Source organism: Passer domesticus, chromosome 9 (genome assembly GCF_036417665.1).
Source record: "Passer domesticus isolate bPasDom1 chromosome 9, bPasDom1.hap1, whole genome shotgun sequence".
Classification (NCBI taxonomy): Eukaryota; Metazoa; Chordata; class Aves; order Passeriformes; family Passeridae; genus Passer; species Passer domesticus.
Window position 1 is genome coordinate 14,741,880 of NC_087482.1, and position 12,452 is coordinate 14,754,331.

At 53.6% G+C, this 12,452-nt stretch overlaps 1 long non-coding RNA gene across 2 annotated transcripts; it reads right to left on the reverse strand.

Moving 5' to 3' along the window:
* Positions 1 to 3,595: 3,595 nt before the first annotated feature.
* Positions 3,596 to 5,235, reverse strand: LOC135307201 (uncharacterized). Of its 2 annotated transcripts, XR_010367926.1 has the most exons (4): positions 5,144 to 5,235; positions 4,562 to 4,639; positions 4,358 to 4,450; positions 3,596 to 3,710 (listed from the first exon to the last, which is right to left on the reverse strand). It is a non-coding gene; the product is annotated as an uncharacterized LOC135307201 (long non-coding RNA). The 2 variants fall into 2 exon arrangements; XR_010367925.1 differs by lacking the exon at positions 5,144 to 5,235 and having other exon boundaries at positions 4,562 to 4,659.
* Positions 5,236 to 12,452: the final 7,217 nt, after the last annotated feature.

The following is a 12,452-nucleotide window of genomic DNA, read 5'->3' on the forward strand; positions in this document are numbered from 1 at the left end:
GCAGCTGGAGCTGCGGCCCGGGAAGCGGGGCCGGCACAGCCCCACAGCCCCGGGCCCGCCCCTCCGGGCCCCAGTGGCAGAGAGCAGGGATGAGGTGGCAAACCAAGGCACTGGCCACTGGACAGAGCAACACACAAGGGAAATGCCAGGCACACTTTTTGCCGGACCCCATTGAATCCAGAGCTCTTTTGCTGCTGCAGTGGCATGTCAGCTCCCTCAGAAGCAGCCGAGGCATTTCAGAAAGGGCACTGCAGGGCATGAGCGTGCATATGTCCCACAGCTCTCAGTTGTGCATCTGGAAGGCTGCAAGTGTGGGTGTCTATATGAGAAGAGTTTGTGAGGCTTGCTTCAAGGCTTGAGGCACAGCTCTCTTCTGAACAGAGCCTTGGGCTGCCCTCTCAGGAGGTGGCTATCTCAGAGCTGCTGCTATCTCAGAGAGGCCCATGAGAGACAGCGCAGAGGCGCAGCTGGAGCTGCTGTGGAGAGCAGAGGAGAGGAACAAGGCTGAGGAGCTCAGTGCTTCCTCTTCATCACTTCAAAGGGAAGAGCATTGTCTTGGGACAGTCTTTACCACCCGAGCAAGAAGTAGAAGGACCCCCCCAAAAGCCCACTGTCCAGAGATGCCTTCAAGCATCTCTCTGGCAATTGCTGCCGGCAATATCCTCCCCACACACTGCAGGCAACAGTCAGCCTCAACAGCAGCTGTGCTGCGTTCCTTGGACAGCAGCTTTGCTGCACTCACACCTCCAGCTTTGGCTGCAGATGGCCCAGCTGGAGCAGGCATGGGCAAAGGCCTGCAGGACCACCGTCAGTCGGACTCGTGAGCCCAGGACAGCACTTCCCTGGCATGCTGGTTTCTTGCAGTGCCTCGCTTTCTTCATCTGAGACAGGCACTCCGTCACTTCTTTCCACCTGGAAGGCCTTCCTACATTCCATCACTTGAGAAATCCAGCAGGAAATACCCCCATCTATATTGCCTGAGTCTTAATCTCCCTGAACTAAAAGTTAAGTCAAGTCCAAAAACAGGAATAAATGAGCCTGCATCTGCCACACTCCCTCAAGCAAAAGATCACATCAAAGTTTGTGGTAATCGGCGGAAGAAATGCGGCACTCAATTTGAGTGATCAGCAAATCTCAAAACTTTATTGGTAGGCACATACATTTATATTGGTGTTAATGAGGCCAATACATATTGCAAAAGGTGAGCTCATTATTGGTTAGTTACTTATCAGCTAACTACGCCTACCTTAGCATGCTTGTGGCTACTATGTTGCAGCTGTCCACATCTTTTCTTCATATTTCTAACTAACCATCCTCTCCCCCATCCTGATGTTGCACCAAGGGCTCAGTGCCCTTGCCAGGTTTGGACACTCCGCTGACTCCTATTCTCATCTCCTTCTTGCTTAACTAACGGTATTATATCAGTGTGACCTTTGTCAACTAGCTAGCTGTTCACAAAATCCTCCACAAAAGTTCTCTGTTCTATTCCAGCTCTGGGCTTTTTTCCCATACTGCGTGCGACAAGACTGTAATTTTTATTATAATTATCGTCGCTGTTATCCATCTAATTTTTAAGAAGGCTCCTGTGATTGATAGGACATTCCTTCCCCTCTCACACAGCCCGGCTCCAGCTTTCTGCTCCTTGATGCTCCTCTCTTGAAGCTCTTCAGGGAGGGACTGCCACGACCTAAGTCACCACCTCGGGTCTCTTGATGTGCTCACTGCTGGACAGCCATCCCTCGCAGAACATCTTTCCCTCTCTGCCCAGACCTTCCTGATTCAGGGCAGCATCCCAAATGAGCTCCCAGAGAAGTTTCTGCATGTCACTGCTAGCCAGCGTGTCCCCGTGCTGGTGCAGGAAAGCTTTGTGAACGGCCACTGCTGGGAAAGCAGGCTGAGGTGGCACAAGCAGCTCCTGCACTGCAGTGCAAGTTTCTCAGAGCTCCTGTCACAGCCCCAGCCCTGCTCCCAGCTCTGTGCATTCTACCCCAACAGAAACAGCCACACCAGGCAAGAACTTACTGCTTTTGGAAAAATATTTATTTATCAAGATCAAGAAAACAATAATTGTCTGCTAATACCAAGTATCACTATCACTAAATGTACCACTATCACAAAAACAATCACCATCCTCCAATATTAACTATCACTATCGCTAATACAATCATTGTCCTCTAATATCAAATAACGCTATCATTAAAACAATCACTATCCTCTAATATTAACTATCACTATCATTAAAACAACCACCACCCTCTAATATCAAGTATCCCTATCACTATCACTAAAAGAATCACTACCACTATCACTATTTATGACTATCACTATCACTAATACAATCACCCTCCTCTAATATCAAGTAACGCTATCATTGAAACAATCACTATCCCCTAATATTAACTAACGCTATCATTAAAACCATCACTATCCTCTAATATTAACTATCACTATCATTAAAACAACCACCACCCTCTAATATCAAGTGTCCCTATCACTATCACTAAAAGAATCACTACCACTATCACTATTTATGGCTATCACTATCACTAACCATCTATCACTATCACTAATCTTCATCCTCTAACAGATAGTAGTCCTGCAGGTATTGGTAGGAGGGCCAAGAGGATGCTGTGGGCTGAGGTGACTCCAGGGAAATCCAGTGGTCCCGTGAAGAGGTGTTGTCAGCCAGAGCACAGAAGGAGCAGGTGGGCAGAGGTGACGGGTCTGCGCTCATGTTCTTGTGCAGCTGGGCGAGCTCTGCTGCAAAGAGCTCAGGAAACAGGCGGCAGCTGTCCCTGAACCCGTTGCCTTGGGCTCTCTCGCTGCTTCCCGCTCCTTCTCCTGACTCTGCTTCACCTCTAGGCTGACCACAGCTTTCCCAGGAAGAGTCCCAGTCCTGTCCTGTTGCCTCTTTGTCCTCCTGGCTCCTCCTGTAGAAACAGATTTCCAAGAAGACTCCTCACAGATAGGAATTTGGAGCACAGTTTCCTCAGAGCCCTGCTAGGAGCCGCCTGGGCGCTCCTGCATGCTGCAAAGACTTCCTTGCCAATGGCAGCAATTAATAACTGACCTGTCTCTCTTCAGCAGCTGATGCATGACTAGATAGCCAGACACTGCCCCAAGCAGAAGCAAAGCTGAGGCTGCTACTGTCCCTACTAGGATGTAGTACTTGCTCGGGTCACAGTGTCCAGCAGTCTGGGCTTTTTGCCCACCGGATGACCCTGGCAGGAGAAGAGACAATGCAAGAGTCAGCGTTTGTGCTCTGCACTAGGCATAACCCCACAGTGTGCTTCAGCTGCCCAAGGACTGGCACTGCTAGTGGATCAGAACTGACATCTGATGTTGTCTTCAGAGATGGCTTCCTCTGGCTCTGGTGTCTTAGCATCAGGGACCAAGAGGGATCCCATCAAGCTCTCATGCACAAGAGCCCAGTGTGTGCCAGGGAGCAGCACTGCCCCATCTACTCCTCCGGGCTGCAGGCCCGGGCTGCGTGCTGGGCACCTGCAATTCACCCATGGAGAGCACTGCAGGGATACAGCAGAAATGCTGCTCTTTGCCCAAGACAGCATCTAGCAAGCACTCACCTGAATATTCCTCAGGCTCAGCAAGTGTCCTGGTGTCCTCTGTTGGTTCTCTTTTTTCATGTGAGCCTGGCACACTGTCACTTTCTTCCACAGCTAAGGTCTCCGGCACAGTCTCAGAATCTGTCTCTTCAGAAAAACAAAACATTGCACACATTAACCAGAAGCCACTGCCCCTCAGCACAAGCACGGTACCATGGCCTGGGCATTCCGGCAAGCGGCGCTGACGAGGCCGCTGTCCCCCCCAAGACAGGAGGAATCGACAGCTGGATTTTCTGCAGTGCAACAAGAAGTGCAGACCCAAACCAGCCAAGACTTAACCAAATGACCCACAGAAGGAGTACCTTCAGGTTCCCCCTCACCCTTGGACTCCAGCTTCAACCCGTCCCTGAGCCTGAGCTTTGCAAGGGGCAGCCAAGGCTTGCTCTGATGTCATTGCTGCCTCCATGCTGTGCTGAGCGTGTGGCGAACCCAAATTCAGCACTGGCCTTTGCCCAACATCTGGATGCCAATGTCTGCACAGAGCAGCCCTGGCCAGGAATGCTGCAACTGCAGCAGCAGCTGGAGAAGCCCCTGGCAGTCATCTGGAAGAACAGCTGCGAGCGGAGGCTGTGCTGGACCATCTCTAGGGCTCCCTGCAGGAGCTGTGAAATGGAGTGGGCCTGCAGCAGGACTCTGACTGAGTGCTTCTGCCTGTCCAGGATACAGCACATGCCTACAGGAAGCAAAAGCTCAGCTTCCCGGCTGCCAGGGTTAACAGAGTGGGATATACTAACCAGATGGGGCTTCATGCAAGGCTGCCAGGAGCTCCTCTGGAACATCCGGCAATCCTTCAGGGAACTCTTCAGGAACCTTGTCATCCTTCATCCCTATTGTTAGATTTACAAAAGCACGTTAACCTATGACGGTATTTTTCTCGTGAATAAAACAGGGAAAAGGGGCGCTCCTTTTTGTGAAGGCAGGACAGACTGACTACTCACGCTTGAGGTACCAGCTCGGAGTCAGCACGGTATCTGCCCCTCGCTCAGGGGCTGAAAGAGCACTCTCTGTGTCCACAACTACAAGCAAACACCCACAAGAAGTTACCATCACGTGCACTGCCCTCATGGGCACACCTCAAGGCCTGGATGTGGAAGGCACTGCTAGGGCACGCTCAAGCAGGTCTGCATCCTCACAGCTGCAGGGGGGTCTGGCTGCCCTTGGGACACTGAGCTGGCAGCTCCCACATGAAGGGAAAAGCCGTGGCGTGCCCACACGATCTGTGTGCGGGTCAGCCCTGGAGCCGGGCCAGAAGGCTGGACACCCAGAGCGGAGGGACGGACAGCCACTGCTGAGTGATGGAGAACTGGTGCGGTGCTTCCGGGCCTGGCCCGACCCTCCCCACATCCTTGCTCCTTAGGAAGCTCTCTCCATGCTGCACCCTAAAGCAGCTGCAGCCCCTCACACCTCCCCTGGAGCCTCTGCCCCTCTGCCTGCCCCGTGCTGCCTTCCTGGCTCAGCCATCCCTGCTCCCGGCCCCGCTGCTGCCAGCCAGGGCTGTGTGCTGGCCCCTGCCTGCCTACCTGCTCCCTGCCCAGCTGCTGGAGCACTCTGGGCATTCTGGGCTGGCAGGGCCACGAGAAAGAGCAGCAGGAGGTAGCAGCTCAGGACCATGATCCCCCCTGCTAGCAACACTCTGCTGCTGCTGCTGCTGCTGCTGCTGCTGCTGCAGCGTTGCCCAGAGCGAGCACTGAAGAGCACAGTGGGGCTCTGGAACCTGACATCAAACAGAGCTCTGTGACCTCAGAACAAAGTGATGGCTGTGAAGGCCCCAATGTACGCCCACGTTGCCTGTGAATTCCTGCACCTCCCCTCTACTGAATTTCCTTCTTCTGCACAGGAATGGAAGGAGCCAAATGGAGAAGGGCTGGAGTATTTTGGAGGCAGCATTGTGCATGGGAATGCAGAGGCACTCATGTCTTATTCCTCAGAAATTCCCTAGAAGAAGACCTGGATGAAGGCTGCTGTAAAAAGCCCAAATTCAAGAGTGTTTCTTTGGTAGTATTTTTGTCTGAAAGAATTGTGGCAAAAACCTGCTTTTCCCGTGACTTCTGCTACACTTTCATGACCTTTGATGGCAGCACTGCTTCCATCCTCCACTGTCACCCAAACATGGCTGTGCAGTGCTGACGCATCTCCCCCGTCAGCCTGGTTTACTCCCTTTTCCACTTCCAATGCTACTTAAAGCTCTCTCAAGGAGCCCTGCTAACTCTGGAGCCAAGAGCCTTTTTCCCTTTCAGGCAGATGTAGCCCATGTGCCACCATCAGGCCTGCTGTCCTGTAGAGTAACCCACGGTCAAACTCCCACACTGCTGCTGGGAACACCGGGCTGCCGCCTATTCACCTCTAGAGCCTTCCTGGGTCTGGCTCACTGCACGTGGGGGAAGAAAATACCACATGTGCCCCAGATCCCTCAAGCAGTCATCCAGAGCCCCTGAGCTCCCTCTGCCTTGTCCTCGGACACCATCAGGCACCGCCACGGGACACACACAAATGTCTTGGTTGCTGCAGATATCAGGTAACACTGCTGGCCTTTTAGCCGAGCAGCTCTTCTGGCAAATAAATGTGCATGACTTATGTGTGCCAGGCAACCTACGCTCAGAAGCTCTTGGACAGCCTTCTAGAACACCTTTGGTACGGTTGTCCCTGAAGCACTACTTAAGCCCCAGGTGTTTCCAGCTGCAAGCAAAGAGGCACTGACAGATTTCCACCCCTCGGGTCTCTCTCCAAGGCTCGTAAGAGTCCTATGCAGCTGACAAGCTGCAGAAACTCGGCCCATGGCATCCTCTGGAATCAAGCACACATCACTGCCCACCGTGAAGGCCGCAGCCCATAATGAGCAGAGGGCCAGAGCAGGCTGGAGGGTGTCTTGGTGACATCTCCTTCCTACGTAGGACCCAGGCAGGCTGCCCAGCTGCCTCGGCCTTGGCTCTGAGCGCCATCTCGGGCCCTCCATTCCTGCCCCAGGGGAGGCACCGATGAACACGGCCCTCCTTTTTTCCTTAAGGGGCCACACGCCCAGGCTCTCCCTTACCGCGCTCCGCGCCATTGTGCTGCTCGGCGGCCCGTCACCAGCTGCGGCACCAGTGTCCCCAGAGCTCCTGTGCTGCTGCTGAAGCTGCCCGCGGCGTGTGGCCCGGCGGGGCGGCAGCGCTGCCCGCAGCCCGCGGCCTCCTCGTCCCCTGCTGCCGCCATTGCGCACGGGGCCCTGAGGGGCGGGCACGGGGCTGCGGGGCTGTGCCGGCCCCGCTTGCCGGGCCTCAGCCCCAGCTGCTGCCGCTGGCTGGCAGCGACCACTGCAGCAGGAAAACACCTCGGGGTTTACTGGAGTGCATACAAAAACTGCCCCTGGGCTTCTCCTTGTGTGTTGCTCTAGCCACTTGCCAGTCCCTTGCTTGCCCGCTGTTCTTTGCCACTCGCTCTCTATTTTGTTGTCCCTGCAAAGCTTCTTCAACAGTCTCCATCCCGCCCCAGCCCAGCGTTCGCTCTCTCCTGCTCCCTCCTGCTCATTCTGCGTCTCTTCCTCTGTCCCTGCTGCCCCTTCCCGCAGCTCCGGCCCCGTTCCCTGGCCCTCTTTTGCTCCCCTTGTCTCTCCGTTCTGCTTCCTGCCCCTGTCTCTTCGGTCTCTATTTCTCGGCTCCGCTCCCTGGGCCATGCTCGCTTCAGACTCCCAGGCGAACCGCCCCGGCAGCCGCTCTCTGCAGCCGGGACACGGCGGGGAGCTCTCCTGCGGCGGCACGACAGCGGCCAATGGGGCCCGGCACCGGCGCCTCGGCCCTCACGCCGGAGCGGGGCCGCTCCGAGGCAGCGGCGGCAGCTGGAGCTGCGGCCCGGGAAGCGGGGCCGGCACAGCCCCACAGCCCCGGGCCCGCCCCTCCCGGCCCCAGTGGCAGAGAGCAGGGATGAGGTGGCAAACCAAGGCACTGGCCACTGGACAGAGCAACACACAAGGCAAATGCCAGGCACGCTTTTTGCCGGACCCCATTGAATCCAGAGCTCTTTTGCTGCTGCAGTGGCATGTCAGCTCCCTCAGAAGCAGCCGAGGCATTTCAGAAAGGGCACTGCAGGGCATGAGCGTCCATATGTCCCACAGCTCTCAGTTGTGCATCTGGAAGGCTGCAAGTGTGGGTGTCTATATGAGAAGAGTTTGTGAGGCTTGCTTCAAGGCTTGAGGCACAGCTCTCTTCTGAACAGAGCCTTGGGCTGCCCTCTCAGGAGGTGGCTATCTCAGAGCTGCTGCTATCTCAGAGAGGCCCATGAGAGACAGCGCAGAGGCGCAGCTGGAGCTGCTGTGGAGAGCAGAGGAGAGGAACAAGGGTGAGGAGCTCAGTGCTTCCTCTTCATCACTTCAAAGGGAAGAGCATTGTCTTGGGACAGTCTTTACCGCCCGAGCAAGAAGTAGAAGGACCCCCCCAAAAGCCCACTGTCCAGAGATGCCTTCAAGCATCTCTCTGGCAATTGCTGCCGGCAATATCCTCCCCACACACTGCAGGCAACAGTCAGCCTCAACAGCAGCTGTGCTGCGTTCCTTGGACAGCAGCTTTGCTGCACTCACACCTCCAGCTTTGGCTGCAGATGGCCCAGCTGGAGCAGGCATGGGCAAAGGCCTGCAGGACCACCGTCAGTCGGACTCGTGAGCCCAGGACAGCAGTTCCCTGGCATGCTGGTTTCTTGCAGTGCCTCGCTTTCTTCATCTGAGACAGGCACTCCGTCACTTCTTTCCACCTGGAAGGCCTTCCTACATTCCATCACTTGAGAAATCCAGCAGGAAATACCCCCATCTATATTGCCTGAGTCTTAATCTCCCTGAACTAAAAGTTAAGTCAAGTCCAAAAACAGGAATAAATGAGCCTGCATCTGCCACACTCCCTCAAGCAAAAGATCACATCAAAGTTTGTGGTAATCGGCGGAAGAAATGCGGCACTCAATATGAGTGATCAGCAAATCTCAAAACTTTATTGGTAGGCACATACATTTATATTGGTGTTAATGAGGCCAATACATATTGCAAAAGGTGAGCTCATTATTGGTTAGTTACTTATCAGCTAACTACACCTACCTTAGCATTCTTGTGGCTACTATGTTGCAGCTGTCCACATCTTTTCTTCATATTTCTAACTAACCATCCTCTCCCCCATCCTGATGTTGCACCAAGGGCTCAGTGCCCTTGCCAGGTTTGGACACTGTCCGCTGACTCCTATCCTCATCTCCTTCTTGCTTAACTAACGGTATTATATCAGTGTGACCTTTGTCAACTAGCTAGCTGTTCACAAAATCCTCCACAAAAGTTCTCTGTTCTATCCCAGCTCTGGGCTTTTTTCCCATACTGCGTGCGACAAGACTGTAATTTTTATTATAATTATAGTCGCTGTTATCCATCTAATTTTTAAGAAGGCTCCTGTGATTGATAGGACATTCCTTCCCCTCTCACACAGCCCGGCTCCAGCTTTCTGCTCCTTGATGCTCCTCTCTTGAAGCTCTTCAGGGAGGGACTGCCACGACCTAAGTCACCACCTCGGGTCTCTTGATGTGCTCACTGCTGGACAGCCATCCCTCGCAGAACATCTTTCCCTCTCTGCCCAGACCTTCCTGATTCAGGGCAGCATCCCAAATGAGCTCCCAGAGAAGTTTCTGCATGTCACTGCTAGCCAGCGTGTCCCCGTGCTGGTGCAGGAAAGCTTTGTGAACGGCCACTGCTGGGAAAGCAGGCTGAGGTGGCACAAGCAGCTCCTGCACTGCAGTGCAAGTTTCTCAGAGCTCCTGTCACAGCCCCAGCCCTGCTCCCAGCTCTGTGCATTCTACCCCAACAGAAACAGCCACACCAGGCAAGAACTTACTGCTTTTGGAAAAATATTTATTTATCAAGATCAAGAAAACAATAATTGTCTGCTAATACCAAGTATCACTATCACTAAATGTACCACTATCACAAAAACAATCACCATCCTCCAATATTAACTATCACTATCGCTAATACAGTCATTGTCCTCTAATATCAAATAACGCTATCATTAAAACAATCACTATCCTCTAATATTAACTATCACTATCATTAAAACAACCACCACCCTCTAATATCAAGTATCCCTATCACTATCACTAAAAGAATCACTACCACTATCACTATTTATGACTATCACTATCACTAATACAATCACCCTCCTCTAATATCAAGTAACGCTATCATTGAAACAATCACTATCCCCTAATATTAACTAACGCTATCATTAAAACCATCACTATCCTCTAATATTAACTATCACTATCATTAAAACAACCACCACCCTCTAATATCAAGTGTCCCTATCACTATCACTAAAAGAATCACTACCACTATCACTATTTATGGCTATCACTATCACTAACCATCTATCACTATCACTAATCTTCATCCTCTAACAGATAGTAGTCCTGCAGGTATTGGTAGGAGGGCCAAGAGGATGCTGTGGGCTGAGGTGACTCCAGGGAAATCCAGTGGTCCCGTGAAGAGGTGTTGTCAGCCAGAGCACAGAAGGAGCAGGTGGGCAGAGGTGACGGGTCTGCGCTCATGTTCTTGTGCAGCTGGGCGAGCTCTGCTGCAAAGAGCTCAGGAAACAGGCGGCAGCTGTCCCTGAACCCGTTGCCTTGGGCTCTCTCGCTGCTTCCCGCTCCTTCTCCTGACTCTGCTTCACCTCTAGGCTGACCACAGCTTTCCCAGGAAGAGTCCCAGTCCTGTCCTGTTGCCTCTTTGTCCTCCTGGCTCCTCCTGTAGAAACAGATTTCCAAGAAGACTCCTCACAGATAGGAATTTGGAGCACAGTTTCCTCAGAGCCCTGCTAGGAGCCGCCTGGGCGCTCCTGCATGCTGCAAAGACTTCCTTGCCAATGGCAGCAATTAATAACTGACCTGTCTCTCTTCAGCAGCTGATGCATGACTAGATAGCCAGACACTGCCCCAAGCAGAAGCAAAGCTGAGGCTGCTACTGTCCCTACTAGGATGTAGTACTTGCTCGGGTCACAGTGTCCAGCAGTCTGGGCTTTTTGCCCACCGGATGACCCTGGCAGGAGAAGAGACAATGCAAGAGTCAGCGTTTGTGCTCTGCACTAGGCATAACCCCACAGTGTGCTTCAGCTGCCCAAGGACTGGCACTGCTAGTGGATCAGAACTGACATCTGATGTTGTCTTCAGAGATGGCTTCCTCTGGCTCTGGTGTCTTAGCATCAGGGACCAAGAGGGATCCCATCAAGCTCTCATGCACAAGAGCCCAGTGTGTGCCAGGGAGCAGCACTGCCCCATCTACTCCTCCGGGCTGCAGGCCCGGGCTGCGTGCTGGGCACCTGCAATTCACCCATGGAGAGCACTGCAGGGATACAGCAGAAATGCTGCTCTTTGCCCAAGACAGCATCTAGCAAGCACTCACCTGAATATTCCTCAGGCTCAGCAAGTGTCCTGGTGTCCTCTGTTGGTTCTCTTTTTTCATGTGAGCCTGGCACACTGTCACTTTCTTCCACAGCTAAGGTCTCCGGCACAGTCTCAGAATCTGTCTCTTCAGAAAAACAAAACATTGCACACATTAACCAGAAGCCACTGCCCCTCAGCACAAGCACGGTACCATGGCCTGGGCATTCCGGCAAGCGGCGCTGACGAGGCCGCTGTCCCCCCCAAGACAGGAGGAATCGACAGCTGGATTTTCTGCAGTGCAACAAGAAGTGCAGACCCAAACCAGCCAAGACTTAACCAAATGACCCACAGAAGGAGTACCTTCAGGTTCCCCCTCACCCTTGGACTCCAGCTTCAACCCGTCCCTGAGCCTGAGCTTTGCAAGGGGCAGCCAAGGCTTGCTCTGATGTCATTGCTGCCTCCATGCTGTGCTGAGCGTGTGGCGAACCCAAATTCAGCACTGGCCTTTGCCCAACATCTGGATGCCAATGTCTGCACAGAGCAGCCCTGGCCAGGAATGCTGCAACTGCAGCAGCAGCTGGAGAAGCCCCTGGCAGTCATCTGGAAGAACAGCTGCGAGCGGAGGCTGTGCTGGACCATCTCTAGGGCTCCCTGCAGGAGCTGTGAAATGGAGTGGGCCTGCAGCAGGACTCTGACTGAGTGCTTCTGCCTGTCCAGGATACAGCACATGCCTACAGGAAGCAAAAGCTCAGCTTCCCGGCTGCCAGGGTTAACAGAGTGGGATATACTAACCAGATGGGGCTTCATGCAAGGCTGCCAGGAGCTCCTCTGGAACATCCGGCAATCCTTCAGGGAACTCTTCAGGAACCTTGTCATCCTTCATCCCTATTGTTAGATTTACAAAAGCACGTTAACCTATGACGGTATTTTTCTCGTGAATAAAACAGGGAAAAGGGGCGCTCCTTTTTGTGAAGGCAGGACAGACTGACTACTCACGCTTGAGGTACCAGCTCGGAGTCAGCACGGTATCTGCCCCTCGCTCAGGGGCTGAAAGAGCACTCTCTGTGTCCACAACTACAACCAAACACCCACAAGAAGTTACCATCACGTGCACTGCCCTCATGGGCACACCTCAAGGCCTGGATGTGGAAGGCACTGCTAGGGCACGCTCAAGCAGGTCTGCATCCTCACAGCTGCAGGGGGGGTCTGGCTGCCCTTGGGACACTGAGCTGGCAGCTCCCACATGAAGGGAAAAGCCGTGGCGTGCCCACACGATCTGTGTGCGGGTCAGCCCTGGAGCCGGGCCAGAAGGCTGGACACCCAGAGCGGAGGGACGGACAGCCACTGCTGAGTGATGGAGAACTGGTGCTGAGCTTCCGGGCCTGGCCCGACCCTCCCCACATCCTTGCTCCTTAGGAAGCTCTCTCCATGCTGCACCCTAAAGCAGCTGCA